The 25,460-nt window shown below is 40.5% G+C and overlaps 1 protein-coding gene and 1 long non-coding RNA gene across 4 annotated transcripts in view; one reads left to right on the top strand and one right to left on the bottom strand.

Moving 5' to 3' along the window:
* The window catches only part of LOC148049156 (uncharacterized), a 53,263-nt gene extending 37,713 nt beyond the window's left edge, over window positions 1–15,550 (bottom strand). The window contains exon 1 of the long non-coding RNA XR_015695609.1: window positions 15,271–15,550. This is a non-coding gene — a long non-coding RNA (uncharacterized LOC148049156). The remainder of the gene's footprint in view (window positions 1–15,270) is intronic.
* WWP1 (WW domain containing E3 ubiquitin protein ligase 1) overlaps window positions 2,452–25,460 on the top strand; it is a 67,694-nt gene continuing 44,685 nt past the window's right edge. For 2 of the 3 annotated variants that reach the window (XM_087706893.1, XM_014069203.2), the window contains exon 1: window positions 15,559–15,811. The gene's annotated coding sequence lies outside the window, so the exon portion shown is untranslated. Of the gene's footprint in view, window positions 2,582–15,558; window positions 15,812–25,460 lie in introns of those variants that run through there. The other variant, XM_087706892.1, reaches the window with a different exon arrangement.

Here is a 25,460-nt window from a genome sequence, read left to right as displayed (position 1 = left end):
GCAAACCTGAATCATGAAATGAACAACTGGAATATCCAACTTTGGAAAATAAATAGGTCCAGAAATTAATAACCAGAAAATAGAAATTTCTCTTTCTTTCTTTCTTTCTTTCTTTCTTTCTTTCTTTCTTTCTTTCTTTCTTTCTTTCTTTCTTTCTTTCTTTCTTCTTTCTTTCTTTCTTTCTTTCTCTTCCTTCCTTCTGTCCTTTCTCTCTCTCTCTTTCTTTTTCCTTCCTTCTTTCCTTCTCTCCCTTCCTCTTTTCTTCCTTCCTCCCTCCCCTCCCCACCCCTCTGTCTGCCTCTTTTTTAAAAAGGGGGTATTGAAAAGTAAAGGTTCTTCTAATCACTGGCAGGAAGCTGTTCCGAAGGACTGAGATGGCCACTGAGAAGACATGTTCCTGAGATTCCATTATATGGCAACATTTAAGGACTGCACCCATACTATTAACTTAGTAAGATAGGCAAATACCCACAGGGAGAGGCAATCCCTCAAGTAAACCTGGCCCTGTGCCATGCATGCCTTTATTTAACAAGCATCTTGAGTTGTACTCAGAAAGCAACTGGAAATGCAACTTATGCAACAAAGGTGTTACTTGGGTGACCTGTAAAACACTCAAAGTTGAGGGTGCAGCAGGATACCACCCATATCCAAATGTTAACCACAAGTGCAAGTAATGCTGTCTTGGTACTATAGCCTGACCTGATTCCTAGGTGAAAAAATTCATTTCACCCAAGGCCCTCTGTAGCTTGGAGATGTAAGTCTGTTTTCCATTTTTGGAAAGTATATTCTAAAAAGTGAGAAAATAAAGCAATATATTTTATATGGTGTAGATTTAGTGATAAGTTTAAGAACTGAAACAGAATTGAATTAATCCCATATTGATACTAAATTGATATAAGGATTGTTTTTGTTATGTGTTTTTCCCCCTTTGTTACACTTATTTCATTTACTATGATCTATGCAACATTTATTTTATTGTAGAACCATTTTGAGTTTTTTTTAATGTTTCAGCTGTTTATATTTCAATATTTATCATTATTTTTGAAGTATTAATTATTATTGATAAAAAGATCAAGAAGCAATTCAAATCTTGCAATGATAGAAAAAAAATCTTTAGCAATGGTTAATGTATTAGGCATATCCAATTGATCACAATAATTACACCTCTCAGATAAGATTGGCTGCCTCAGGGGGTTTAAAACTAAAACTCAACACAACTTAAAACTTCAACACATAGGTGAGTATATGGTAAAAAGAAAAAGGAAAAGGAGTATTTACTATTTAATGATTTGGCTTCAAATTCTTCAGCTCTCTTATGCTTTTCATTGTTCTTGGCTTAGTCTGTCTCCCTAATTTATTTCTGCTGTTCATTTTCAATTGCAACCAACTGTTGACAGTTTTAGAAGTTGCATCAATATTCTTGTGACTGCAGAAAAGAAAAGATAAAAAGTTTTGGGTTTTCCCCTCCTTCAGACTGTCTTCTCTCACTTGCATTTAGCTGTGGCACAAAAATGCCTTGTCAGCTTATTTTCTCTGCCACAACCCCACGAGGTTGCCTTCATCGGATTCCCCTGAACATATTTGAGGTGGCCTTAAGCCAACCTAAGCCATGTCTGCATTAAAACAGTTCTCCCCCTTGCCTGCTTAGAACAATGCAACTTTGCCATAGATATAATCCAAAGTACTTCACCAACTATTCTGTCTGTGATGTAGTCAGGTAACCTTCATAAAGTGAGATCAGACTGGTACTTATAAGCCCCCTTAGAATGGAGAAAGATAAATTCTACTCATCTCTGTTTCATGAGCACTGACTTCTAGGACAATTCCGCTTTGGGCAGCCTGAGAGTACAATAGTAAATCAACACTCATGATTCAGAAACTCAGTAAATCTGAACAGCAACTGACCAGCAGTTGGGTTGGTGATGGGTGGTAGGGAGTTTGCCCAGTGAAGTGTGAGAGAGATTATCTTCTTTGTTGCTGTATAATTCAGTCCTACCATGTCTACCTGCTAATGTTCAGACTAGTTTTGGATACCAATTTAATATTGGAAGAATGCTACTCATGTTGAGTGCCTTTTGAATATTAGGTTAAGACTGTTGAAGATTAAAACCATTGATCTGGGCCCTATAAAAGAGACAGTTTGGTCTAGTGGTTAAGGCACCAGGCTAGAAAGCAGGAGATCATGAGTTCTAGTCTTGCCTTAGGCATGAAATCCAGCTGGATGACTTTGGGTCAGTCACTCTCTCTCAGCTCAACCTTCCTCAGAAGGTTGCTGTTGTGGGGAAAATAGGAGGAGAAAGATGTGCTGGTGGATATGTTTGCCACCTTGAGTTACTTGTAAAAATAATAAAGACAGGATATAAATAAGGAAGTAAGAAAGAACATGTTCCAGCATGTGTACCATCCTGAGCATTTCCTTATTCCCAATCTTGCCATATTAAACAGAATAATTTTTCCTGCAATTGAGGATTAAGACTTTCTTGGAAGGATGAGAAACCAAGCGACTTACAGAATAATGGAAAGGACTGGATAATGGAAAGGACATTGACACATCCCTCGGCGATGTCTTACCTAAACAAGGGTAGGATTAATACACTTCACTCATTAACATTTATTTAAACTGTTCTTCTCCTCTGACAAGATTTTTAAGGCAAGGGCATTTTCATCAAGTGGAATGAGAACACTATTTTTTTTTTTAAAAGAGCAGAATAATTGCTTTGACAACACTTACTGGAGGCTCAGCAAGACACAAAATGCATGTTGTGCCTGAGCATTCAGTCTGTTGTTTTGAGGAGGTATGTGTGCCTTCCTGAATTCTACTGATACAAATTCTAAAGATAAAATTAAAATTTATGTCATGTGAACATTTTGAAACTTTCATAAAACAGGAAACAATTAGGCATTTCATTCAGACATCAGCGTTTTCCTTTCTAGAGTTTTTTTTTGTTAATCTGCACACTTCCTTTTCTTTTCCTGTGAACAACATATTGCAATAAAGAACATATAATTCACAGTGAATTAAAAAAAAAAAACACCCCCGCCAATAGACACACAATGGATTTGTGACAGTCTTCTAGTTTCCTAAACTGAAAACAGAAGTCTTCCCTCTACTCGCATTATTGCTCTTTCTAAACTGGTATTTGAACTGGTCATACTGGTTTGATGGGAATGTCCACTTATTGTCTATGCTACAGAAGAGATCATGAAATACTGCATGATCACGAGCAACTCAGTTTGGGCCATGGTTATTCAAGCGTAAGTATTATTGAATTCATTCTTTACTTCCAGGTAATTTACAAAATAGCAGCCTCTCTCTCTGTCCCCCTCCCCTTTCTCCCCCACCCACCCACATGCTACACATTTTCTTTTACCCCAGTCCCCTAATATTTTAGGAGTATGCTACAGTTATATTTTATCATTTTAATAACAGCAGATATCTACAAATAAATTGTGCTGATACTCAGGATTTTTTAAAGGTATGAACTGTGTGAATTAATGTCCAGTGTTGGCGAGTGTGGCCTATGAATGTGGGATTGTCTGTAGGCCTTGATTTTATTTTTTTTTTAAAAAAAGATAGCTGGGGGAGATAAAGGAAGGCAATAAAATAATTTCCCTTAATCTGATGTTGGTATAATCATTAGTATCATTCCAACAGAGCCCTCATGCTAGCAGAGCCCAATTTAGCCAGGGGGTAGAAGATTAAGGAGGCTGATTTCGCAATTTATTTATTAAAACCTCACTTTTAGGGGACAAGCAGAACTGAAGCTTGAAATGTGTGACATAGTTGTATAGTGAAACTTTAAAATATAAAAATGTAACAAATATCAAAATATCAGTTGGTTAGCATAAGGTCTAGTCGCAGCCCTGTAAAATATGACAGTAAAACGGTGGCAAGGTTCAAATGAAATGAAAGCCTTTCCAAGCAAATTGTTTTTCAAAGTTACTGGTCAATCTACAAGTGCATCCTAGGGTCTGCCAAGGAAACTGACGCTGGAGATAATCAAGTGAGATTATAGCCAGTCATAGCCATTGTTAGCCTTAGGAACTATCAAGCTTTTTATCTGGAGGGCTCTTTTAGAGAGCCAGTGCAGTGGTCAAGACATTGGGCAGGAATCATAAAGTTCAAGTCCACTTTCAGCCAAGGTAGCCCCCTGGATGACCTTGAGGCAAGTACTCTATCTCAGATAAATGCGGGCATTAGTGTAGAGGAAAATTGGAGATGGGATTGTTATGCCCAGGGATTGAGCTCCTGGAAGAAAGAACAAGATCAAGGACATCTCTATTAACGGGAGAACATATTGGATTTTAGCATTCCATTGGAATAAAATTCTATGTTGCAAATTGGCCACTTGGAGGCTGTTTGCCAAGGTTATTGTATCCCTGCTGAAATTGTAAACACTTGGTATGTTATCATTGAGAATCTGGCCAAGGTTTTTCTATTCCTTGGAGAAAAAGTCCAGGGACAGAATATTTATCTTCCTTTATTCTTTTTTCCCATGGAATTGTATATACATGATGGTTCCCCCCCATTATTATCAATATCCAAGTAGAGAGAAGTCTGAGATAAAATGTAAAATACTGAAAAAAATGGGAGATATTTTTTACATTTTTTCTACATCATACTGTATTTTCATGCCTCCATTTAATCATTTAAATACTTCGAGCTAAGGATTATCTTGTAGCAATAAGAGCTGAAAAATACGAACATTTCAGTAGGAGCTGTGATGGTACAGTGATGAGAATGCAGTCTTGCAGACTAACTCTGCACACTGCCAGGAGTTCAATTCTGACCAATTCAAGGTTGATTCAGCCTTCCATCCTTCCGAGGTCAGTACAACGAAGACCCAGATTGTTGGGGCAATATGCTAACTTGCCAGCCACTCACCTGAAATGTTCCCCTCTCCCCTCAAATACCCCTGGTCCACAAAGCTGGAAAGGTTGGAGAACTCTGATCTACATGAAATAACAGGGTAAGATTGTCTATTATTTTAAGCTCTCATACTATCAATATACTGATGATATCCAATTATATATCTTGACCCATTCCATCCAAGTGTTGCTGTCAATATTTTAACCTAGAGTCTGAAAGCTGTTCATGTCTGGATGAGGAAAAACACACTCAATCCTAAGCCTGGCAAGACCAAGTGGTTGTGATTATTTGGGTTCCCTGGATCTGAAAGTTTTCCATGTCTGGTCTTTGATGGAGCTCCACTTCCCCCTTCAAGGTTGCTATGCAATCAGGGGCTTTTCCTGGACTCATAGATTCCTGCTCAAGGAGCAGGTGGTAACTCTAACCAGGGACGCCTTTATAGAGGATGTACCAGGGGTGTCAAACTCGCAGCCCGTGGGCCGGATACATCACACGCTGTCCCCCACACTCCCATTTTAGCAAAGGGGGAAAAGTCATGATACGTCATGTGACGACACAAGTTTGACATCCCTGGGTTACACTTTTCCTAGAGTTCGAGGCCTTTCAGACAGTCACTCACACCCTAATCACTTCTTGACTGGATTACTGCAATGTGTTGTACATGAGCCTTAGTGGCACAGTGGATAGAATGTATTACTGCAGGCTACTTATGCTGATCACTGCTGGCAGTTCAAATCTCACTAGGCTCAAGGTTGACTCAGTCTTCCATCTTTCCGAGGTCTGTAAAATGAGGATTGTTGGGGGCAATATGCTGACTCTGTAAACCGCTTAGAGAGGGCTGTAAAACACTGTGAAGAGGTATATAAATCTAAGTGTTATTGCTATGAGGCTATTCTTGAAGTTACAAGTGGTCCAGAATGCAGTCCTACAGGCATTGGTGGATGCCTCATAATACGCCCATGTATCATCATTACTTTGTGAAGTGTAATGGTTTTCAGTTTGCTTCCATGTACAATTCACAATGCTGGTAATCCCCTATAAAACCCTACATTGCATTGGCCTTGATTATCTCAGGGACCATCTATCTCTTAGAGAGAGTCCCAGTGAAATCAAGCAGCATGAGTGTGCTCCAGGTTCCTTCAATCAAACAATGTCATCTATGGGGACTTGCTATGTGCAATGTGCACACGAGATATTGCTATTAAGTTAAATTAAAATTACCCCAGGAAAATACGCAAAAGATTATAGCCTAAAAGTCATGTTAAACCACTTTCATTTCAAGCTCAACAGGATTTTTTTAATGCCCAGTTTTTAACAAGAAATAGGTTGCTTTATTTAAAGGTACTATATATTTTTATATGTGTCTGAAATACTGAAGACTATCACCATGTTTTGTGACTAATGTCATTCTGAAAACTCAAAATGATTGTTTGTTTTTATTGGCCAGCAACTGGGAATCCTTACAGTATTTACATATTTGACAATATCACCTTCATTCTGCTTGCCAGGTGTTTTTAGTCAGTGCCCCAATTGTAATGACTCATTCCAAAAACCTTGGAGCTTGTTCCAAAATGTTGTTTATGTGAAGGCTGAAGTGGCACAACTCATTCCAAATTGCCTCAGTTCTTCTTCGAGATTCCACACCCACAACTGAATTACTCTGAAGAATCCACCTCAGATTGGCATACCAGAAACTTAAAATGTACAAAAAAAAATATCATTGAACTCTTTCTAGCAATCTGTTTTCAGCAATTTTATGTGATATTGCAAGAAAAAAGAAAAATGAATTCTCCAGTTTAGGGAGGGATAAGGGCTGACACTTGGGCTAAACCCATTATAATGCAATTTTTGCCACAGTTCTTTACTCTGAGGGTCCACTTTTTTCTTTTTGCCTGGAGGACATCAAGGAGTGAATGCCTCCATCTAACAGATGGAAAAAAACATCAAATAGGGATGGAAGAATGGACGAGAGAAGGAGGAGGAAGAAGCTATGGACACTTCTTAGATAGTAAAATGTTTGGAGCCAGCTGCAACAAAAGCAGTGCAATGCAGACTCTTTTAAAAAAGACATGGTGTGTGTTCGTGACCCGACAAAAGGGTGAACGACAAAACCGTGCCGACTAAACCGTGTCGCTAAAACCACGATGTCATCAACGCGCCGACAACAGCGCGCCGACAACAGCGCACCAACAGAAGTGCGGTTTAAGTTAAGGTAAGGGTTAGGTTTAGGTTTAGGGTTAGATTTAGGGTTAGGTTTAGGGTTAGGTTTAGGGTTACAGCGTGCTTCTGTCAGCGCGCTGTTGTTGGTGCGCTTCAGCGCTCATTTGTCGGCGCGCTTTAGAACTCGCGGTTTTGTCACCGCGGTTTAGTCAGGCGCGCTTTTGTCGTTCGCCCTTTTGTGGGTGAACCGTGTGTGTTGACTGGACATCCAATTCTTTCATAACATAGTTTATAATTACAGATTCAGATTCTGAAGATTCAAAATATACCCCACATAACACAAGTAGTAGCAGCTAGCAAAAATAAAGTACCATTCAATCCCACTGAATTCAGAGGACAAGAAGTCAGGTTTAACTTTAATAGGCTAGCGGAGTTAAGCAATAATTTACTCATGGCACCTAAAGTGATTGAACATATTTCTGTTTCCAGTCCAACATTTCAGAGGATTTTTTTTTAAAGTGCACTCAGGGACTCAGTCATATTAAGTCAGCCTATTAAAAGTAGCAGATCATTTTGGATCATGGACAAGTGATTGTATTTTTTTAGGGAATATAGTGATTAATAATATCATTTCCCTAGCTATCTGATGGTAAATATGGTAACAGCAACAATAACATGAGAAACAAAACATCTTCAAAAGGAAAAAAACAACAACAAAAAAGTCCAGTTGCCTCCTGAAAAAGCACCTTTGGGAACAACAACAACGCTAATGTTGATAACATAAGGAACAAAGCTGTTACAAAATCGGGTAACCCTGCTAGAAATTCTTTGAAACCTCCTCCCAGAGGGGAGCAACAGAAACAAACCGTAAAGTGGGTGTGTGGGGTCTCTAACAATGTTTTGAGCTCTCAAGCAGATAGCGCTGCAACTGTCATAAATATGAGCCAGTTGCCAAATGTCTGAATTTTGATCTCATGGTCAAGGGAATGCTGCAACATTGTGAAAAAAGTGTCATAAATCATTTTTTTTCAGTGCTGTTGTAACGGTCACTGAATGAATGATATTTTTTATAATTATGCAAAAGACATTTATTGAACAAGTGACACAAATTATATCAATGTTTGGATGGCTTTAGAAATAAAGGACTATATGCACATTATTTGAGGTGAAGTCTTTACAAAAATATCTGTGGAGACTAAACTATGAGGACATTTCTGTCTTCTCTCCTTATATTAAAAAATGAGCATCACCTAATGAAGCTGAATAATGGGAGATTTGGAAAGAAAAATGAAGTTGTTTGTCACACAGCAGGTAATCAAACTTTGGAATTCACTACCCACAAGCTGTGGTAATGCACACCAACCTGGATGGCTTGATAAAATAATTATGCCACCCTTTCTTCCTGATCTCAGCATTCCTAAGGATCTTGGAGCCTCCTTGCTCGTCAGATTTGGTTCTACCTGGAGTACATACGGGTTAAAAAAAAGTGTAATGTGGAATAAAGTTATTAAAATGTTGCTACTTTAATAATAGTGCAATATTTCTCTTGTTAAAATAGATATTCTGATTGTAATATTTTATCCTTTCCTTATATTTACACTACGTCTTGACCCATAATTGCCATTTTGTGTTCTTTATTTGTTTGGATTTATATATTGCCTTTCTTCCAAGACCATAATCCCTGGATATAAAAATCTCCTCTCCAATTTTCCTCCACAATAATGGCCACATTTATCTGAGAGAGAGGACTTGGCTCATCCATTGAGCTTCCTTAGCTGAAAGTACTGCATTGTTATGTTTAGTCTACAGTTTAATCTGTATCAATTAGGAATTGTTATTAGTGGGACTATGAAGAAGGGCCTTCTTGGTGGTGGCCCCTTCCTTATGGAATATAGTTCCCTCTGAGGTACTGTTGGCATGTTTCCACTGTTGCTTTTCTGAAAGGCTGGAAAATGTGGTTTTGTCAGAGGACCTGGGAATGTAGAAGGAGCCCATCAAATGGCTAATTTCAGTTGCTGCCATGGGGAAAGGTTCTTTTAATGGCTTTTATTATATGGTGAATTTTAAATTTTTTTATAAACCACCTGGAATCACCTATGTGTGACTTGGGTAGCTATATAAATTTGTTACAAATAAATATCTTGTTTGTATTATTTTCATAGGCTTTTTGCTGGCAATTGTCAGAACTAAATTCTGAACTAGACAGGCCACTGATGTGATTTAAAATTCTTGTAGAAGTTTTGCAGCTATTTCATGACGTGCTTGAATGGAGTTCAATGACCTCCCAGGGCTCAGAATTTGAGAGCTACATTTGTTGTGTTACTTATCTTGGGAAAAGTATTCATGTAGGTTGTGGGATATAAACAACAAACAAATTTCTGGAGGTGAGACTGTATAAAAATATTTTGTTTTGCAAAAAAATACTAAAATTTATAATGTTTGATATTTGCAGCCCTTGTCTATTACGAACAGGATAAAAAGCAATGCCAGCAGCTATATGCCAGTTTCCTTTGTTTTTACTTGCTTTCTTGTTTTATTTAGTACTTACTTTGTATTGTTTTATAAACATATTAACTCTACTCATAAACAACCACATCTGTCCAATTAGAATCAGACTTCTAGCATGTGATATACCACTGCCCAGTTCGTAATAACTACATTATACAGTATTTACCTTATATATTAATAATTTATATTCCACTTATATATTCCATGGTTGTTCTTCCCTCCCATTTTATCTTCAAAAGTCTTGTCCCATGAATTAAAATGAAGGGCAGATAAAGTGATAGCTCTCCCCCCTCAAAAACTGAGGGTTGAATTTGAGTACTTAGTTGTTTATATTTCTAAGCTGCTTAATCATTAACTATTTCTAAAACAGAGACATTCCATATTACTCCTTGTAAATGTTTAATTTTTAAAAGAAACAAAACAACAACAAAAAACCAATGTAGCAAAATGTTAAGATTTTTGTTAATTTCTCTGAAATCATGGTTGTAACTTTAATCTACTTTCATCAGCATTACTGCTTTAATCAATTTTTAGCTTTTGAGTAGTAGTGAATTCTAATTCTAAATCTTCAAAAAAGACAGAAACATCGTTTTTTTTTTTAATATTCAAAAAACTTTTAACAGGTTATTTGGATTGCAGTGTCCTGCTGACCTACAGTTTTTCATTCTACTTTTCAAGTAAGGTTAAATGAAGTCCCTTTGTGGAGAAATTAAATATGGGTTGATTTATGCTTTGGCATATAACCTTTATGGCACCTCAAGGTCAATTTACAAAGGAAGAGTACTACATGGAGCAGATTATGTTTCCTTGTAGTGTAATGAAAAGATACAGTCCTGCTGAGATGATGAGTCCCAGCAACATGGTCTTCTAACCTTATCCTTCTCATCTTGCATGCTGGGATAATTAGGCACAGCAATTTAAAACAGCAATTTTCAGAACTGAAAACAGTTCAAATATAACGTTTAATGTACTTTTATTTTTGTCAATTGTAACTGTCCTTTAATGCCAACATTCTCTGTTCTAGGTAGCCAGATAAATGTGAACACATACTGAAATTGCCTAATGAAAAGTACTAGTAATGAGAGACACAGGATATTCTCCCTTTGTTCTCATGATATTTATTTTCATGACTAAATGATATTCATTTCACATAGATGTAGTGTATGGAATGGGATGTTATGCTATTCGTTATGATTTTTGCGCAGTTTCTCCCATCCCTATGAACTTATGTGTGCTTAGTGTTATGCTGATATCAGCTACTACAGAGAAATGACTTTGCATATTTTACAGACAAATTCTGCTGTTTAGTTGGCTGCCATTTTTTCTCTCTGGACTTTGCATGTAGGGCAATGGTGCTGCAACTGTGTTCGGCATAACAGCTATTTGCTCTAAATATGACAAGCCTTTCAAAACTTAACCCATTAGATGGAGAAATAATGAAATTCTTGTAGCAGCGGAAAAGATTGTAAGAATGACAGAATTTGCAAAAATGGAGACATTCACTTACCATATTTTTCAGAGTATAAGACGCACCGAAGTATAAGACACACCAAGATTTTGAAGAGGCAATTTTTAAAAAAAAGGTTGTTGCAAACTGCAAACCTCCCAAAAATGGCCCATTTTTCGTGAAAATGGGCCCACTTTTTTTTTTTTTTTAAAAGGGCATGAAGAGCCCTTAGGAGGTTTGTAGAATGTTCCGGGAAGGGGGCAAAAACAAGCAAAAAAACGGCCAATTTTTTGCAAAAAGGGGCCCATTTTTTGTCAAAAAAGGGCATGAATAGCTCTTAGGAGGCTTGTAGAATGCTCCTGGGGGCTGGGGGGGAGGCAAAATTGAGCAAAAAACGGGCCATTTTTTGCTCATTTCTGTCGTCCCCAGCCCCCAGGAGTCTCTGAATGCCTCCTAAAAACTATGCACGGCCATTTTGGTGAAGGGCGGGGTTTCAGGAGGCAAAAAATGCTGTATTCAGTGTATAAGACACTCCCAGATTTTCAGCTTCTTTTTTGAGGGAAAAGGGTGTGTCTTATACTCTGAAAAATATGGTATTTAGTGACAAGATAAATTATAACAACTTTTTTTTTGAAAGTCTGGAAATCTTACACAAACCTTTAGTTGAAAGAAGAAAAAAGTGAATTGATGATTTATGGCTTTGAAGATTAAGAAAAATACAGAATGAGAGGATGAGGGATTTGTAAAATATTTAAGAGGAAGGAGGAATAGTAAAGATATTATTATCTGTTTAAAAAAAGGCCATAAGTTATTTCTATACTGTATTTCTTAACTTTCTTTTTCTTTTTCTTTTCTTGCACTCTATTGTTTTTCTTGTTCTTTTTTTCTTTTGATTAATCTTTTATTAATACTCTTAATAGATGTAAATTAAAAAAAGTTAAAAAATGGAATCTGCTAGGAGGATTTGTGATTGTGGAAGAGTGATACAAGTTTCTCATCTATATAAGTGCTGAAGTATCTTTTTCTTTATGTCTAGAGCATAGATGAGATGTGCAAAAGAAACTGAACATCATAAATTGACTATGGAACAACATATGTCCAGAACAAAAAATAGATTAAACATTATCACTATAGAATTTTTTAGCCTTACCAGTGGACCTGAATAGTTCCAGAACACGAAACACAACCATATAAGCTAATTCTACTTTATTATAAGGCTATTTTAACAGACTCTTGCAAGTCTAAAAGTCCAGTTCCTCCTCTGTCTCCTTTATACTTCAATATATTAGGGTGTGCGTCTTCTGAGCCTCTTATCCTGCTTAATGTTCAGCTATGGACTATGCTATCTCTTTGCTGACTGTTCCATATGCACGTCTCTGGGCTTAGCTCATTCGCACATATCTTTACAAAAATGCTATGACTTGTGGAAAGGATTGATATTAGCGTTACAGCAGCAACATCAGGCCTCTATCAGAATTGTTATGTGGCACCATAATGGGTATGCTGTTTGTCCTGTGGAAATAAACAATGCCATGGGATATGTTTGTTTTAAATAATCACATTATTCTTTCAACATATGTATGATGATATGGAGAACTTGATACTATACCTCAATTAACTTTAATCTTTTAAAACCTCCCCTCTTTCAATGCAAACATGCATAATGGGACCAACATTTAGCTTAAATATACTTTGCTACTGCTACTGTTGTGGCCCACTTGCAGTGAAATTATGATGAGATATTGCACCAAACTTGGTTATACCAATTAGGCTTCATGCAGATTCTTAAATTGCATAGTTTTCATGTGAGCATTGCTTCTTGGCATACTATTCTGTACTGTTTGCTAAATGTAGTCCTGCTGAAAAATGCTTTACACTTTCAATTTTGAAGATATTATAAACAAACATCAATAAATCTAGTGAGTTACTGTAATGCAAGGTCTTCACAGATGTCAATTTAACAAGAACATTGAATAGAAAAAATGTTTGGATCAGAATCTGTAAATCTGTACTTGACAGCAAACTGGATAGAATTATGTGGAGTACAAAGGGACATTTGCTTTAGGTAGAAGGGTTATACTACTTTGGGACTAATACATTCGGGAGGACTATATGCTAGGAAATAGAAAAGGGACTAGTTGAAAGAGGTAGAGCATATTTTTTCTCACTTGGCAACTTGTTTTTTCTTTCTTTCTCCATCCTTTTAAGCATTTCAGTCTTTCTTACAAAATGTTTGATCACATACCACTGCTATCTACAGGTAGTCCTCAACTTACAACCTCAATTGAACCCAACATTTCTGTTGCTTATGTAAGACATTTAATAAGTACGTTTTGCTGCATTTTACAACCTTTCCTGCCACAGTTGTTAAGTGAATCATTGCAATTGTTAAGTTAGTAACATGGTTCTTAAGTGAATCTGGCTTTCCTCCTTGACTTTGCTTCAGAAGGTTACAAAGGGTGATCACATGATCCTGGGACATTGCAATGGTCATAAATATGAATCAGTTGCCAAGTGTCATTTTCATCACAAGACCCATGAGGTCGTAAATGTGAAAAATGGCCATAAGTTACTTTTTCAGAGTTATAACTTTGAATGGTCACTAAATGAATTGTGGTAAGTCAAGGACCATCTATACTCTATTTAAACATTGTCTTCTTTCCCCCCTCCCCCTGTCCTATTCTTTAGATTTACTCAACCTATGTGAAATTAGACATATTTGCCCATCACTGGCAACAATATATAGGTGACCTCTCTGTTTTTGAATTTCATCCAACCACAATGTTTACATTCTCTTAATCTATTCACTTTTTGTTTTACATATTAGGTTTGCAATTGTATCCGATTCATTCTCTGAATTGTATGACCAACCAAACTAGCATAGTTTTTGTACTGATTAATCTTCATGACCCTTTCTATTTCTTCTAGTTTCAGCAAACACATTTCTTAAGCACTTCAGTGTTACTGGTTACATATGTTAAATGCCTTACATCTATTTAACAAAGTGAATAGAAACAAACTCTTATACAGAACCATTTTTGTCTTTGCCTTTTCTTTCTTCTTTCCTTGGATTCCATGTCCATATTTTCTTAAGATCCACTCCTGATAAAATAATGACCTGTCCCACATTCAGACCCTCTCATCATCCTTGTACCCTGTACAGTACTAATACTTTGCCCAAAGGATGCTTATATTATTCTGTTCATTTTGGAGTCTCTATTCAGGACTTTGCAAGCTCCATCGCATCAACTAGAAGGTATATGCAGTGTATAGACACACACTCAGGATGTGCCCACTTTTCCCTGTGAGAAAGGTAAGGTAAATGTAAAGGTTCCCCTCGCACATATGTCCTAGTCATACCTAATTCTAGGGGGCCATGCTCATCTCCGTTTCAAATCCGAGGAGCCAGTGCTGTTCGAAGATGTCTCTGTGGTCATGTGGCTGGCATGACTAAATGCCGAAGGTGCACAGAACACTGTTACCTTCCTAACAAAGGTGGTCCCTTTTATTCTACTTGCATTTTTACATGCTTTCGAACTGCTAGGTTGGCAGAAGACAGTCTGTGAGGTGGACTGGTACCAAAATACTTTGATGATGGACTAAGTGTCATTGTTTCAATGGTCTATTAGTGTTTCAGTGGCCTAGATAGCATTCCTCACTCTTTCTCTATCCGCTTCTTGCTACATAGCTTAATCGTATGCAACTTTAACCAAAGTGTCACATTTATCCCAAAGCTCCTTAAGATTTCCTCTCCATCTTAATATTAATAGATGATATTAGATATAGATACGTATATACAGATATGTTTTCTATCTACTATATATAACATAAAGTGACTTATAGGTAAACAATTTAGACAAAAATATTTAGCCTGCCTTGTAACTAGTTCAGCAGATTTTATTTTGTTCAGTAGGCTTTACTCACAGGCATCCATCTATACAAAGTGTGTACCAATTCACTTTTGTTACTGTGTACACCTTGCAGGCTAAAGACCTGTGTACACCTTGTAGGCTAAAGACCTGTGTACACCTTGTAGGCTAAAGATAACAGATTATCCGGTCAACTGGTTGAATAATGTGATCTATCCAATAAATATTAATTAAGTAATAGGTTGCCCTAAAGAGGTACAAGCGACTGCTACTTCCCAGCTTTTCTCGTTACGTTTGTGACAACGGCCCCTCCTCGATTTCTTCTCAATTGGTTCAGTCCGAACTGTACCGGGGATGGGCGAGACATGAATGTTACCCGGCTACACAGTGTTCACTTTCAGATGTCACCCCTTTACCTTTCACACGTAGTGGTTCAGTCCATGACCTCTGCTCCAGCGGGGAGCAGTAAATCAAGCGCGGCCGCTCTTTGCATTGGCAACTACCATCTCTGTCACTTCAGTTCCTTGGCTAGGCGGCGGATGTTGCGCGTGCGTACTCTTCCTCCCTTGCCCTGAAGTCTCGATCCATTCCCTCACACACCCCTCGCCCTCCCCTGACGGCTTTAGGGGTTGTCTCGCCTGCTCCCCCCCCACCCGCTTCCTCGACGGTTGAGGCGCGCGCCGCCAGGGGCAGACGGGAGCCCGAGCGCGAGAGCGCGCTCTCCTGTTAGGAGAGGCTCCGATGCCGCTGCTGTGAGATGGCATCATTTTGTTGCGCTGGGGCGGCAGCGGCGCTAAAGGCGGCGGCGGAGACGGCGACGGTGCCGACGGTTGGGAGCGGTGCCGAAGGTTGAGGAGAACCCAACCCCTCTTGTCAGATAGAGAGAGAGAGAGAGAGAGAGAGAGAAAAGGGGGGCGGCGGTGGCGGCACTACTTCGCAGCTGGGCTCCGAGCCACGGTAAGAACCGAGCGAGTGAGAGGAAAAGCAGCCATTCAGCCAGCTTTGACTCTTGACAAATAAATAGGCTGCGTAGCCACCGCCGCCGCCGTAGTCTCGCCCCTGCTATTCTATTCCTTGGCGGGGGGGCCTGACACACACACACACACACACACACACACACACACACACACACACGAGGAGGGGTGGGGGGAAGAGACGCTATTGCTTCTTTTGAGGGTCGTGTTTGTGCCCCTCGGAGACCCCTCTCGGTTTCGTGACGTCCCGACTGAAGAAATGGGAGAGGAGGGCGAGATCTGCCCTCTGCTCCCCCCCCCGCCCGGCTTGTTCAAGGGAAACCCGGAGGGCAGAGGCTGATTGCCAGCCTTCTCTTCACAGATCCGGCTCGCTCCTTGGCCTGGTGTCACCTTGTTTATTCGCATTTTAGGTCTTTAACTGCCGGGAGGGGGTCAGGGTAAAGGCGGGCCGTGGGAGACGAGCCAGGTTGAGGGCTGAACTTTGAACCCCGTTAATAGCGTTGATTGGCAGAGGCGCCCGGTGCCCTGGGAAGCATTTTGGCCACACCAGGGGTGACTTATTTCTGGATCCAAAGGACGGGGGGGGGGGGATATTGGGTTCTGTCCTTATGTTTGTTTGGTGTTTATTTCTGGGCAGGAGGTGATGAGGAAAAGGAGTGTCTCACTTTAGGATGACTTGCTTTAACTCTGCAGCGTTTCTTGTGCTCGATTGCTCTGTGCAACCCCCTCCCCCCCACCCTTGCCCCAAAATACTGCATACAGTAATACAGCTTTTCTCTCCAAGTGTAGAGCATATTGCTGCTAGAAGGCTGAAGGCCTGGAAGGGTTTGATTATATCTTACCAAAATATTCCCCATTTCCACACACTTTTGAACATTTTTTTGTAGCTGGCTAGATAGTGCCGATGCTGATTTGAAAACAGCTTTCTAAGTCCCTGACTTGTTTTCAATAAAAAAGTGCAGGGGTGTAGCATTGATTGAAATGGTAGGAAAAAAGCATTATGTAATAAGTTTAATAGCATTCTTCTGAAACCCGAATAATGAAGTCTTGAGACTAAAATCTTTCTGCATTTTAAAGTGAAGTTGATGTGACATTAGTCTTCTGGAATGGGTTGGTGGATATTAGTATTCAAGTCATACTTGATTCTGCTTTATGCAATTGTTTGAGGTTGAAGTGTTTTATTTAATAAAGTTTTATTTAAAATTTATTGAATAAACTTTTTATTTTTGTCTTTTTATCAAGCACTGTAATGTGATACACGGCTTTCCATTAAGGCTTGCTTTGCTCAGGAATATCTACCACATTTTGGAATAATATGTCCTAGATCTTAAACATGTTTTCAATTGTTTTTGGCAGATTAGTGTCTTAAATGTTTTTAGGTTCAGATCTAACCTACAGTATGGAACTGATTTATTTTAACTACATATAGGTCATCTTTTAAGATAATAAAATGCACAGGTACTTGTGGAATAGGAATTTTGGGCAGTAGTCTTTGTCACTCTTCATTAACAGGCTGTAATTGCCATAGTTTTGTTTTTATCACTATTAAACATAAAAATATTGTTTCCTCCAGCTTGTCATCTCTGTAGTCACAATTCTCACTTAAAAAAGACAAAAAATATTAATTTTCAAAATATTGCTTATTTAGCTGGTAATTTACCTTAATAATAAGTTGAGATATGGACTAACTTAGCTCCTACCCACTAAGAATTCTGTACTATATGTGATCGATTTACTATTCTTTAGCAGAAACTAATCAAGTGAAGTTTTCCAGTTACAATACTGGGAACAAAACCAAGTACTGTTAGCAGGATTTATTTCCATTTCAACATGTATAAAAGCTGGTGGCAAATGACACTTCAAAAAAGAAAGAAAAATATGTAATTTTAAAAGATACAGATGTATTCAAGTCAAGCTCAGCTAGTACTGATGACATGACTATATCTGTTAGGCTTTCTTGGCAATAGTATGGAAGTGGTTTGTTTTTGCATCCTTCTGAGATTTTTTTTACTTCCCAGTCTAAGACTTCTCTTAAAGTTAGATTTATAGCTTAATAATATTTGAAACAAAGAGAGCGTTGCCATAAGTACATATGTCTTGTTAGCATCTATGTTAATGTGCTACAGTGCAACATGGTGTATTACTTATAAACATCAACTGAAACATAATATAGTGACTAATTGCAGTTTAGTGTCTATATTTATAACTATAGTAGTGACATAAAGATTAGTCTCACTGAGCTAAATGAAGCATACTATCAAGTTAATTGTTTTATATGCTTGGAAACTAAAAAAAGTAGAATTTATTTTGGCAGTATTAAAATAGCATTACTGATTTTTGTTTTCTGAGCATAATTCAAAACACTAGTAGCTAGAGATAAGGTAGATTTTAATGGATATGGAAAATTAGAAAAGTTGCTACTCTTTGACTAGGTAATAGTTTTGCAGAACTCTGAAATTATTGCTAATGAGACAAAATGAAGCAAGCGGGATTTGAATGTAATTGCTTGTTCTGTTCAAATGTTGATGGCCTTTTCAAATTACAGATCTAAATATGAATAAACAGAAACACAAGTATTTGAATATTTAAGCAGCATCATTTCTTATGCAATTCTCTGTTATTTCAACAAAGTCTCATGAAGGTTAGGTTCAGTTATTGTACTAAGCCACACTAAGCTATAAATCATGTTGTTTTAAAGAACTATTGTAGCCTAATTCATATTTTAATCAACTTTGCAATATAAAAAATACAGTACTGCAAAAAGGATGAAGACAGTACAGATACCAGTTTTTAAATATAAACAATGTTTTTTAAACAATGATGAAAGTTGTTTAGAAGAGACAGATAGAAACCAAAATGCAGCAGATTCAGTGGAATGACCATACTTATTTACTTCAAGTATTTATGTCCTATTTTTCAGCTGATAAAGCTTCCAGAGCAAGTTTCCTATCCTTAAAATAAGTCATTGTGCTACAGTGTTGTAAAATGTTTGTTGCTACACTATTCACTAGAAAGAATGAAAGGCTGGCCTTCATCAGAGCAGATATAATTAGCTTTATTCCTCTATTGACATCAAAAACAGTAAAGTTTTCACCACCATAACCGAGCTTTCTTGCAATAGCTTAGTCCAGTTGAGGAGGGGGGCACTGATCATAATTAATAGCTAAAGCAGCATTAATGCCTACTATTCCATGCTTCCCTGAGATTTAGATCATTCTCTTCAAAAAGAAATCCAAAAGAAGAGTAGAATTTCATTTAGTTTGTTAATTTAACTTCTTTTAAAAGCTATCAGAAGCAAAGACATATATTGGAGCTCAAAGGGGAAAAAGAGGATAGTGGACATGGAGATGACTTTGTACGGAGATGAATAAATGTAAACATGGTAAACATAATAGCTGGTTTTCCCAGTTGCAAATGTATGGCTGTGAAAATTGGACCATAAGAAAGGCTGAGTGCCAAAGAATTGAGGCCTTTGAACTATGGTGCTGGTGAAGACTCCCAAGAGTCCCTTGGACTGCAAGGCGATCAAGTCCTAGACTAGATCAACCCTGACTGCTCTTTAGAAGGCCAGATCCTGAAGATGAAACTCAAATACTTTGGCCACCTAATGAGAAGGAAGGTCTCACTGGAGAAGGGCCTAATGCTGGAAAAGATTGAGGGGAAAAGAAGAAGGGGACAATTGAGAATGAGGTGGCTGGATGGAGTCACTGAAGCAGTAGGCATGAGCTTAAATGGACTCTAGAGAATGATAGAGGATAGGGAGGCCTAGAGAAACATTATACATGAGATTGCAATGGGTCTGACACGACTTTGTAACTAACAACAAAAACAACACCAACAAACATAATAAATAAAAAATGGGTCGGGATACGAATTAGGTAGGTTGCATGGTAGTTTTAACTATTTTTGTCAGTGGAACTGATAGGTGGGAGAAAAATATGGGGAAAAGTGAAATGTTTTAAGAGCTCAAAGTAAGTGGAAGCGGTAAAAGAACCACTGGAGTTGTGTGTTCTCGCTAGTGGCAAACAGGCCGACCGTTGGTGTGCTGAATCTGCGAGACAACTGGCAAAACAGGACTGGGTATAGTTTCCACTCTTCATTGTCTATGGTGGTTCTGCTCAACCAGTCAGCCTGGGTGTTGTCCACCCCCGAGATGTGATCAGAGCGGAGAGAATCGATGTGACGCTCTTCCCACCTGCCCAGGGCCTCTGCCTTCCCCAAGAGCTTTCTGGATCTTGTGCTGCCCTGGCGATTTATGTGGGCCCTGGTGGTCACATTGTCCATCATCAAGAGCACGTGCTGGTGCAGAATGCCCTGTTGAAAATGACGCAGTGTGAGCCTGGCTGCCCTTAGCTCTAGGAAGTTGATGCTGCAAGTCGTCTCGCCTGGGGACCACCTGCCCTGAGTCACACGAAGTTCTATGTGTGCGCCCCAGCCAGCAAGGCTGGCATCAATCGTGATGACAATCCTCTCAGGTTCCTTGAAAAGATGACCTTTTTGAAGAGCGGCTGATTGCCACCCTCTGAGGGACCTTCTGACTGCTGGAGGAAGACTGACCTTCATGGTGGAGTTGCTTCTGTTGGATCTCTAATGGGGCAGGAGTAACCACTGCAACTCCCCGGAATGCAGACGTGACCATGGAACTACAGAGATGCACGAAATCATCTTCCCCAGCAATTGTGAGAGAAGCAGCACTGGGACCTGCCTCGACCCTTGAACCCTGCGGGCTAGGGAGACTAGGCTGTCTATCCTGTCCTGGGAGAGGGACACCCTGCAGGTGGAAGTGTCTATCATCACCCCAGGTGGAGAAGTTTGGTAGTCGGGGAAAGGTGGCTCTTTTCTAGGTTCAAGGAGAACCTGTGGCTGCGGAGGGACGTCATGGTGATGTGGAGGTCCTGCAAGGCCTGTCTCCTGGACGACAACTGAATGAGAATGTCGTCCAGGTAACATTGGAGCCTTACGGGTCTGCACTTGAGGTGCGCTGCGACTACTGACAAAATTTTTCTGATGGTCCTGGGCACAGATGACAGGCTGAATGGTAGGGCCCTGTATTGATAGTGTCGGCTGGCAAAAAAACCCAGCAGAAACCTTCGATGTTATGGCCGAATTGGGATGTGTAAATAAGCCCCCCTTAAGTCGATGGATGTCAGGAGGTCCCCTTGGTGAATCCCTGCAAAGATGGTTTGCAGGGACTGCATCTTAAACCTCTTGTACGCGATGTGACGGTTGAGGAACTTGAGGTCCAAGATTGCCCTCCACCCCCCTAAGCTCTTGGGGGCCAGGAAGTGAATGGAGTAAAATCCCTTCCTCTCCTGGTCGGATGGTACTTGCTCTATGGCATTTATCTCCGGGAGATGATGAATCTCCTGGGCCATGAGCTCTCTTTTGAGACGACAAGAGGGGGTGGGGCATTGAATGAAGTTCCTTGGAGGTGGGGAGAGGAACTCCAGTGACAGTCCTTCCCTGACCGTTTGAAGCTGTCCACCGTCTGCTCCCAATAGGAGGCGAACAGCTGGGGCCATCCCCCGATGGGAGGTGATTGTTGGATTTGCAGAAGGGTCTGTGAGAGCCCCCTCCCGGTTGGATTTGTGGAAATTAAACTGCTGCCTGCCCCTGTCCCAAAAGGACTGTCTGTCCTGGGAGCGATCGGAAGATTAATTATATGATCTTGGGGCAGTGGAGGAGGAATCATTGGAATGAAAGGATTGCCTCCTGGAATAGGGAGTGGACTTACGCTCTTGCTTTTTGTTCAGAGTGGGAAGTACCTTACGTTTGTCTTTAGATTCGATCAGGAACAGATCTAGGACCTCCCCAAAGAGTTTGGCTCCCTTAAAGGAGACAGAAGCAAGCTTCCACTTGTTCTTCTGGTCAGCCTGCCAGTGGCGAAGCCACACGAGGCATCTGGATGTGACATTGGAGGCCAGTGCCCTCGAGGCGAATTTCACTGCATTAAGAGAGGCATCGGCAGAGTATTGGGCTGCTCCAATAATCTATGTAACTCCTGCCAGAGGTGAGCATCCCCCGCTGGGAGCTTAGCCTGCAACTCCCTCAGCCAAATGATGGAAGCTCTGTTGAAGAACGAAGTAGAGGAAGATGCCTTAATGGCCCATGCTGCCGCTTGATGAGTCTTATGGCAGGCCTTCCTTCTCTGCCTTTTTGTCCTCTGCCTTAAGACCTTCCATCAGGTCTGCTGTGAGAACAGGATTGGAATGAGGGCCGCTATTGAAGGGTTCACTGAAGACAGAGTTAAGATGTCCTCCAGTGCAGGTTCCACTGAGTATAACTTCTTATCCCCACCACTAGCCGTGGCAAGGGAGCCCGGCTAGACCCATTGTCGCTGAATTACATCCAGGAAAAGGCTGGGGACCGGAACCAGTTCCTGTGGTGGGGCCTAAGACTTAAACATGCTTTCATTAGGATTAGCCACTGAAGGCTCAGCTGAACCTTGGGCAGCCTGGGCCTTGGTGCCCACTTGAGTAGTGGCCTTGGCTTTGTGCAGAATAGATTTAAAGAGGGTGGGCTTAAAGAGCCCAGAGAAAGCAGGGACGTCTGGGGGGAGATATTCGTCCTCCAACAGCTCCTGCTCCTCCTGCTCCGGGTCTTCCCATGCCGAAGCCTCACTGACCACTGAGGATTCCAAGGAAGGGTGGCGTACCCTGTGGGTAGTGCTGGGCGCCTCCTTCCTTGCCTGGGGTGGAGCTGGATTAGTTGAAGCATGATCTCTTTTCTGGAGCCCTTCTGCGATGCCCTGAGAGATTGCGCCTGGACGGAAAGCTCAGACTTCTTGGTCGATCCTGGACTCAGCTCTGGGAGAGGGGGGTGACTTTTCTATGAAAGATGGAGCTGGAGCCCTCCCATCTGGCTGCGCCATGGCCCCAGGGGCCACTTCAGAAACAAAGGAAGGCACTGATGAACCTGGGTCTGCCATGGAGATGTCAGGTGAAAGATCTTGGGATTCCACCTCCTCTTCAATGACCTGCAGGGGGTCCCCAATAGAGGGGAGGGAAGGGGTTGGCGCTACTGGAGCTGGGGCCTGCTGAGTGGTTTGAGCTGCCTGGCGCTGGGCCTTCTCAAATTGCTTCTCGAGTGCCCACTGCCGGCATTCACTGTCCCTATCTGCTGTGGCTGATGAAGGACGGTATGGATGACTGGTCTGTCCTGCTCCTCTGCCCCCCGCTAGGCTGCTTGCCCTTAATTGATTAAGAAGATCAAACAAATATGGAGCTTATGAAATTTTGTGCAATAAAGATGTCAGTATCCAAAATAACTTAGAAGATGGTCATTACAAGAAGATGAAGTGTCAGGCCCAGAGATAAAATAGCAAGAACCAATCAAATTCAACCCACCGGCTGCTGGAAGACTCTCTGCCCAGAAGACTCTCTGTCCAGAAGACTCTCTGTCCGGCAGCCGGTCCACCATAGAGAGCACTCCTAGAGCGGCCGATGCTGGAATACTCGGCCCTGAGTTTTAGAGTTTGGAAGTTATGCTTGGAGTGTGGCGGCAGTGGCCGCCGCCGGCCAGCAGCAGTGCCCTGGGAGAGCTGCGCAAGGGCTTGGTAAGGCTGGGGGTTGAACAGGCACTCACACCCCCCCTCCAGACAGGCAGAGCTCCATGCACTGACCTAGGGGATATCCCGAATGTGCCAAGCTCGGGGGGTGGGCAGAGCATCACATGACTTGGAGCCTTAGTGATACCCCCTAGGTCAGTGAATGGTGCTCTGCCTGGTTGGAGAGGGGATTTGCTGGGCAGCTGCTCGTGAGCATGGTTACCTCATGGCTTCGCCTCTGAGGCTGTGCCTGGCTCTTTGGGAGCCCGCTTGCAAGGGACCAGCCACCCGGCAACCTCAAAACAATAAGGCCTCCCTGATAATAAGCCCAAGGCCATATTTCGTGGGGCAAAAGAAAATAAGACCCTATCGTATTTTTGGGGAAACACGGTAGACATATCCAGTTCCAGCAACCATTCTTTGGGTTCCCTAATCATCTTTGTTTCTCTTCTCTGCAATCTTTATCTCAACATCTTTTTTACATTGTGGCATAGAAAATTAGATGCAGTATTCCAAATGTAGCCTTACCAAGGCTTTATAAAGTACAAGATCTATTCTTCATAATGTATTTAGTCAAATTTACATGGCCTGGCATATCAAGAAAAACTTTCCTTCAGCGATTGGTTCAGTTCTCCTGCTACTGAGTTTTAATGAAGAAATAAAGAATTGACTGTTTCAGTATGCTTTCAGGACTTGATATGTTATCTTGTTCTTTCAGTCATGATTCCTAGAACAAATAACTATCGAAGTGTTGGTATACCTAAATAATAGTTTTGTACTGAGGAAAAATATTCTATCATATATTTCTAGTCAAACCAGAAAAGTATTAGTATAGCATTAGTATAGTATAGTATAGCATTAGTAGCATTTTTAGTTAGGATTTGTATTTAATATTTTGCTCTGTTCAGCAATGTTTCCAGAAAAAAGAACCTGTGATCTACATATTTTTGGAGAATATTTTAAAAGTTTCATTTTACACTATACATTTGATTAAAATGCATAGTTTTTAAAATGGCCATGTCAAATAATCCTGGTAGGCTTCTGAAAGTTAAATCACTGGTATACTGATTAAACTGGCTATGCAATCAATATCAGTAGACCTTTCTGCATTTTTATGAAAGACAAAAATCATTAAGAACTTTTAAAAAATAATTTTAAGTTCTTTTTTGCTTGAAAAAACTTGCTTTATCTGGTAACAATACATGGAGATGCCTATGATGTCTAAGAGTCAAGCTCAAGTTGGATTATGTTTTGGCTTAAGTGTCCAAAATAAAATAGATATACTAGGAATGTTTCTTGCCTTGTGGAGTAAATTCTTGATTAGTTTTCTGATTTCACTCTCTGAAAGTTAAGGAAGAGATAAATTTCTTCACGTTTCTTTTTAAATTATTATAGCAATGTGTTTTACTTCTGCATTAATGCTAGTGGGTTAAGTATGCTGAGCAATCTCACTATTTGACCCCAAAACCTTATCTCTCATCTAAGAGCTGTGATGGCCTTTTGTTTTTAGTAAACGATACTCTTTCATTTTGCTTCATATATGAACCATGAAACTAAGCGCAAGTTCTAATACAATCCTGATGAATTATGTCTAAGACCAGGATGGCGAACCTATGGCACAGGTGGCACACCAAGCCATTTGTCAGGGCACGTGAGGCGTTGCCCTGTCAGCTGGCCAGCGGCGTGCTGGTCAGCTGAGTTCAGCCTTTTTTAAAGCCATTTTTTGCTGTCCCCAGGCTCCAGAGGCTTTATAGGAGTCTGGGGAGGGCGAAAAGAGCCTCCACCCCGGAGGCCCTCCAGAGGCTTCAGGAGCTTCCCGGATGCCTCCGGAGCTCAAAAAAAATAGCCTTACGGGCAAACCGGAAGTACGGGAACGGACTTCTGGTTTGCTCGTAGGGTCGGTTTAAGCACTCCGGAGCCTTCAGGGACCTTCAGGAGCCTTCCCTAAGAATGACACTAAGAGGTTTGCTTGTAGGGTCATTTTTAGTCCTCCGGAGCCTTCAGGGAAGCCTCCTGAAGGTCCCTGAAGGCTCTGGAGGACTAAAAATGGCCCTCGTAGGATCTTTTTTTGCCTTCTGGAAGCTTG

The sequence above is a fragment of the Thamnophis sirtalis genome, unplaced genomic scaffold, assembly GCF_051295495.1.
Source record: "Thamnophis sirtalis isolate CommonGarterSnake01/CBP01778 unplaced genomic scaffold, rThaSir2_p1.2 scaffold_2, whole genome shotgun sequence".
Lineage (NCBI taxonomy): Eukaryota > Metazoa > Chordata > Lepidosauria > Squamata > Natricidae > Thamnophis > Thamnophis sirtalis.
Note: the sequence above shows the minus strand (reverse complement) of the source record. Positions and strands in the feature narration are given on the sequence as shown.